The following is a 7223-nucleotide window of genomic DNA, read 5'->3' as shown; positions in this document are numbered from 1 at the left end:
TATATATGTGTGTGTGTGTGTGTGTGTGTGTGTGTGTGTGTGAGTGTATGTATGTGTGTGTGTGTGTGTGTGTGTGTGTGTGTGTGTGTGTGTAGTGTGTAAATAAAAATGTATATATATATATATATATATATATATATATATGTATATATATACATATATAAATGTATATATATATATATAATTATATATATATGTATATATATATATATATGTGTGTTTGTGTGTGTCTGTGTGTGTGTGTGTGTGTCTGTGTGTGTGTGTGTGTGTGTCTGTGTGTGTGTGTGTGCGTGTGTGTGTGTAAAAATATGTATATATATATATATATAAACAAATATGTATATATATATATAAACAAATATGTATATATATATATGTGTATATATATATATATATATATATATATATATATATATATATGTGTGTGTGTGTGTGTGTGTGTGTGTGTGTGTGTATGCATATATATATATATATTATGTATATATATATATATAATATATATATATATATATATACATATATATATATATATATATACATATATATATATATATATATATATGTTATATACTGTATATGTACGACACTGAATGGGTCTTGATGGTGTATTGGTTGAAGTCACTCGGCACTGGTAACGGTCTCGCCGCATGGGTTCGAGTCCTTGGGCGTCCCACGTTACAATTTCTGCATGCGCCTATATGGCTTAGAATTAAACTTATATATATACATACTATAGATATATATATATAATATATGTATACATATATATATATGTATGTATATATATATATATATATATATATGTATATATGAGAGTAATTCGCTAATAGCAGCGACATCAAACCGATATATATATATATTTTTTGTGACAGTTGCATGCAGGATTCGAACCCGCTGTACTCGGCCATCCGTAAATTACCTTCCCAGTGCCCTAACCCCTAGACCACAGAGGCTATAAAATCCTTGAAACCTGGAACCGAACTGATTCCCGAGGGAAGGAAGATCACTTATTACGGCGATGCGAAATTCCTGTTTTTCTCAAGGACTGTCACAAAAAATATCGGTTTGATGTCGCTGCTATTAGCGAATTACTCTCATAGTTACAATGGCGATAAGCGTGAAAGGGATTCTACCCGGTCCTTACCCATACCACAGGTGGGCTGGTCCGTGAGTAAAACAGGAATTTAGGATCGCCCTAATAAGTTATCTTCCCACGGGAAGTAGTTCGGTTCCAGGTTTCAAGGATTTTATAGCCTCTGTGGTCTAGGGGTTAGGGCACTGGGAAGGTAATTTACGGATGGCCGAGTACAGCGGGTTCGAATCCTGCATGCAACTGTCACAAAAAATATATATATATATATATATATATATATATATATATATGTATATACAGTACACATTTTTTGGAAAGCAAAGTATTGCATCCAAATGATTTTCAGTCGAAAGACTACAGATGATGACGCATACTTGATACTTAAACCCTGTGAATATAGAGTCGTTGTAACCGTTTTGCTTTGGTAGTGTATTATATAGAATATATAAAGTTTACCACCAAACTATTTAATTTGGCTCAAGGAACGCCACCATCAATGGTTAGTTACGACTGTCTCGACCACTTATGGGAGTCAGTAGATGGCTAACACTCCAGGAACATAAACATTACAGGCACTTGTCGATATTCATCAGCTAAGAACGATACTGAACGAGAGATAAGAAAACGACGTGTTTCATGAAGAAGGCAAAGACACGAAGGTTATGTATTAGAATAAAAGAAAAAAAAAACAATGAAAATATTAGATAAATTATATGAAATGAAAGGTAAGGAAACGATAGATCAGTTGTTGAGAATTAGGAGCAGAGAAAATACAGCACGGATTGGGTAGAGAGTTAACAAATATTGAGCGGTGGAGAGGGCCACAACTAGCGCCCAGGATAAAGGAGTAGGCGGGGAATCAGAGTGGAAAAAAATATAGAAAACGAGAAACAAGAAGGAAAGAATGAACGAACAATAGAAAAAAAAAAAATGGAAGAACGAAAGAAAATAAAACCAAAAAGAAAAGAAGAAGAAGGTGAAGAAGAAGAAGAGGAGGTAGAAGAAGAAGGTGAAGAAGAAGAAGAAGAAGAAGAAGAAGACGAAGACGAAGAAGAAGAAGAAGAAGTGAAGAAGAAGAAAAAGAAGAAAGGAAGAAAAAGAAGAAAAAAAGGAAAAAGAAGAAAAGAAGACGAAGAAGAAAAAAGAAAAAAGAAGAAAAAAGACAACAACAAGAAGAAGAAGAAGAAGAAGAAGAAAAAGAAGAAGAAGAAGAAGAAGAACAAGAACAGGAACAAGAATAAGAAAGAGAAGAAATTAGGTCAGGTGGAAGAGGACCAGGGGGGGGTGGAAGGGACGAAAGATAAGATGGAATAGAATATGAATAGAAAGAATAAGAATTGAGAAATTATCGAAGAGGAGGTTTGAGTGTAAGATGAAAAGAGAGAGGGAGAGGGAGAGGAGAGGAAGAACGGAAGGGAGAGACAGAAGACAGATAAAGAGGGAGAAAGAGGGAGAAGAAAACAGAGATAGTAAGAGGGACGGAAGAGAAAAAGAGGGGGAGGGAGAGGGAGAGGTAGAAAGGAAGGTGGAGTTAGACAATGAGGGAGAAGGAAGGAGATGATGGAGAGGGAGAAGAAAACAGAGATAGTAAGAGGAACAGAAGAGAGGAAGAGGGGGAGGGAGAGGTAGTGGTAGAAAGGAAGGTAGAGATAGATACAGAGGAAGAAGGAGGGAGATGGAGAAGTAGAAGAAAACAGAGATAGTAAGAGGGAGAGAAAGAGGGGGAGGGAGGGAGATGAAGGAGAATTAGAAGAAAGCAGAGATAGTAAGAGGGACAGAAGAGAGAAAACGAAAAAGGGAGAGAGAGAGAGAAAAAAAAAAGAAGAAGATGGGGAGAGAGATATAGAGGAAGAGAAAGTGGTGTGGAGACAATGAATGCAAGAGAAATGGTGAAAAAGTAGGACAACAGAAAAAGAAGGGAAGGAATTAGAGGGAGAGCGATCAGGAAAGGTGGGGGAGGAGGAGGAGAGGAGGGAATACTTTGTATTCCATAACCAGCACTATTATTCTCGTGGACTCTCTCACCTGGGGAGAAGGTGGAGTCACAGTGGAACAGAAGTGATTTAAGTGGAGTGATACATGGGAACATAGTATATATTAAGAATGATCACCAGGGCCTGACCGTTGGCATCCAAGAATCTTAAAGGAAATGAAAAATGAGATTGTTGTTCCATTAGAAATTATTTTCAAGAAATCCATCATATCCGGAGATGTCCCATGAGAATAGAAGCTAGCTAACGTTACTCCCATATTCAAAAAAGGTGACAAAAAGAAGCCAAATAATTGTAGGCCTATAAGTTTGACTTCAACCGTAGGAAAAATAATGGAAACTATTATCAGAGATGCTATCGAATATCATTTAGAAAGTAACCGTTTGATAAATGATAGCCAGCATGGTTTCAGACGGAAACGTTCTTGTGTGACTAACTTACTCGAATTCTACAACACAGTTATCTCGAATTATGACAAAAGAAACAATATAGATTTAATATATCTAGACTTTGCAAAAGCTTTTGATACCGTCCCACACGAAAGACTACTTACTAAATTAGCTTTACACGGAATAAGTGGTAGCCTATTAAATTGGACTAGTAATTGGTTGAATGGTCGAAAACAGAGAGTTGTTTTAAATGGAAAAACTTCTAGATGGAAAAATGTTACAAGTGGAGTTCCTCAGGGTTCCGTTCTTGGGCCACTTCTGTTCATAGTATATAGTAGTGATATAGACCATGGACTAAAATCTATTATCCCCAAATCTGCTGATGATACAAAACTGTGCGGAATGACGAATGATCACTTAAATTATATATTCAAGAAGATTTAGATGAATTATAGCAATGGTCTGAAAAGTGACTATTGAGATTTAACACAAGTGAATGCAAGGTTATGGACATTAGTAAAAATAATAGAAAGTACGATTACAGGTTATTTGGAAATTCGTTAACAAAAGTGAATAGTGACAAAGATCTCGGCGTAATTATCAGTAACGACCTCAAATCATCCAAGCAATGTATTTCAGCCTCTGAGAAAGCAAATAAGATTCTGGGATTGATTGCGCGATCTTTTGATTTCAAAAGTCCATCACTCATTAACAAGCTATATAAATCGTTAGTTCGTCCACATTTGGAATATTCTGTTTCCGTATGGTCACCGAACCTCATTAAAGACATTGACAGACAGGAAAAAGTACAACTGCGAGCCACAAAACTGATTCCAAATATCAAAAATAAATCATACGAAAATCGACTAAAACATATGAATCTGTTTTCCCTGAAAAAGCGTAGATTCAGAGGTGACTTGATACAGGTCTTTAAAATTCTACAGGGAATTGAGAACATCAAAAGTGACAAAATTTTCACATTGAATGAGAATCAGACAAGAAACAATGGTCTCAAACTGTCCAGAAATAGATTCAATTTGGAAGTAGGTAGAAACAACTTTGCCCACCGTGTAGTTAATGAATGGAATAAACTTCCTGCACAGGTAGTGCAATGTAGTTCAGTTCGAAGCTTTAAGAATCATTTAGATAAACACCTAAGCAAGATATTGTAATGATTATAATTCATTTTATATTATTTGTTTTTGTTATATTATCATTTGTCTGTCTGATTTTCATTTTTTATTAGTTATATGTCAATTTATTATTATTTACTATTTAACTGTTTGTTTATTATTTAACTATACCTATGCATTTATTTATTTTATTTGTTATTTTCATTATTGTAGTTTTTATTTATTATTTTTTATTATTACTATTTTTTTTTCGCATCCAACCTAGATATGGACCAAAAGGTCTCCTGTTGGCATGCTCCGCCTTTGTAATCCTTTGTAATGTTTTTGAAAGTGGAATCTTTATATCACTCATACAAGAATCCTACGTAACTATGATTCACAAAGACGTCACTAAATATCCTGAAATATTATTTTTGTAAAACCAATGACTGAGACAGACATAAAGACAGACAAATAAACAGGTAGACAGATAAATAGAAAAGGCACACAGACATACAGACACAAACACACAGACAAGCACACACACACACACACACACACACACACACAAACAGATAGGTAAACATACAGTTGGATGGATAGATAGACAAACAGAAGACAGAGACAAAAAGACAGACAGCCAGACTGACAGACAGATATACAGATACACACACATACACACACACACACACACACACACACACACACACACACACACACACACACACACACACACACACACACACACACACACACACACACACACACACACACACAAACACACACACCTTCCTATTAAGATCTACAAGGAATTTGCCCCTGAACTTGCCCTCCCACTTTCCTCCATAACACTGGCCTGCGAAGTTTCAAAGGTAAAGCATCTGATAACTGATTCTAGGGTAATTTGCTATGCAGAATCTAAAAATCACACTCATTTTGTTCAATCAGGTCACGTTTTTGAGATACGAGGCGGTAAATATAATTAAAAACGCCATTTAGTGCTATTTATTCCCTTTAATTTTGGAAAAAAAATCTTGACAAAAGAAATGATTTTTTCTTGCATAGTTCAGAAGATAAAGAGGATATATTACAGAAAATCTAATCATGGATGAAGGGCCTTTTCAGTGACTTTCTCCTGTGTTGGGCAGCCACCACGTCTCGTTTCAAACACCAACAGTAGTCCCCAAGCTTAACTCCAAAGTAAGCATGATATGCCTTCTTCACAAAATCAGTTATATTTGCTAGTCGACGAGGAAGAATCACATTACCACATATGTAGCAGAACCTATCAGGATAATTTGTGCATTTGCGTTCCATTTTCTGTCAATCTAAGATACGTGTCCAAAATAGAAACACAAGAAGCACAGATTCTTGTAAAAAGCACAGATTCTTATAAAATCAGTCACATTGATTGGAGATCACACTTTTCTAAACCATTTTCAGTTTCAGTGTTGTCAATGCAGTTTGTCAATGTAGTCAATGCAGTTTCAGTTTCAGTTTCGGTTTCAGTTTCCTGAAAGTAAACAAAAACATCATTAGGTTTCAGCATCAGTTTCGGGGTGCTACAGTATAATTTTTATGCAAAAATAAATAAGAATAGGCTATACCTGCAGCCTCGTTTTCCTTATACTTAGTACTATACAAGGCCCAAAAGTCGCACTTCTCATATCTCAAAAACTAGACCTGATCCAAGGAAACGGATGGCATTTTTGGATTCAGCGCACCAAAAAACCTATAAATCACTTGAAAAACCTTCGACCTTTGAAAAAAAAAATGTAGTGTACTTAATGCCTCTTTGAGCCAGAACACCTGCCCCAGCGACTGGAAAATCTCATATGTCACTCCCACCCCCAAAACCCTCAGCCCACAATCACTAAGTGACCTTAGGCCCTACGCCATCACCCCTATCCCAAACCTTATATGTGAAGACTTGGTTTTTAACTCAGTTTACAGCAACATAAAACATTCAATAGATGCCCAACAATTTGGCAACACCACTCACTGTCTCATTGACTTACTCAACTTCCTTCACAGTAACCTAGACAAGCGTAACACATCTCTAGTTGTTACCTTTGTAGACTTTAGGAAAGCCTTTGACCTTGTTGACCACAATGTTGTTCTCTCCAAAGCCATCCAACTGGGGATCCAGCCCCACATAATAGCATGGCTGGCAGATTTCCTCACCGGACGACAGTAGGCTGTCAGGTACCAGGGGTCAACTTCCCCCCTCCTCTCCCTGACCTGTGGGGTCCCCGAGGGTACCAAGATGGGTCCCCTATGCTTCCTCATCCTTATTAATGACGCCCTCATGGACACTCCTCACAGATGGAAATATGTGGATGACAGCACCGTAGGCATCCCCATCAACACCAGGCGGCCTGATTACGCACCACTACAAAACACCCTGAACAAGCTCATGACGTGGACGGAAGACAACAACGTCACAATCAATACCAACAAGACCGTAGTGATGCATTTTTGTACCTCCACACAGGTGGTGGCTCCTCCACAACTTTCATTGGGCCCCCACCCCATCCAACTGGTCCAATCCACCAAGATCTTGGGCATCACACTCGACGATCAGTTAAATTGGAACCAACATGTCACCAACATAGTCAGGATAGCGTCTTACAAACTA

The sequence above is a fragment of the Oratosquilla oratoria genome, chromosome 1, assembly GCF_046742065.1.
Source record: "Oratosquilla oratoria isolate Oo_2021 chromosome 1, ASM4674206v1, whole genome shotgun sequence".
Lineage (NCBI taxonomy): Eukaryota > Metazoa > Arthropoda > Malacostraca > Stomatopoda > Squillidae > Oratosquilla > Oratosquilla oratoria.
Note: the sequence above shows the minus strand (reverse complement) of the source record.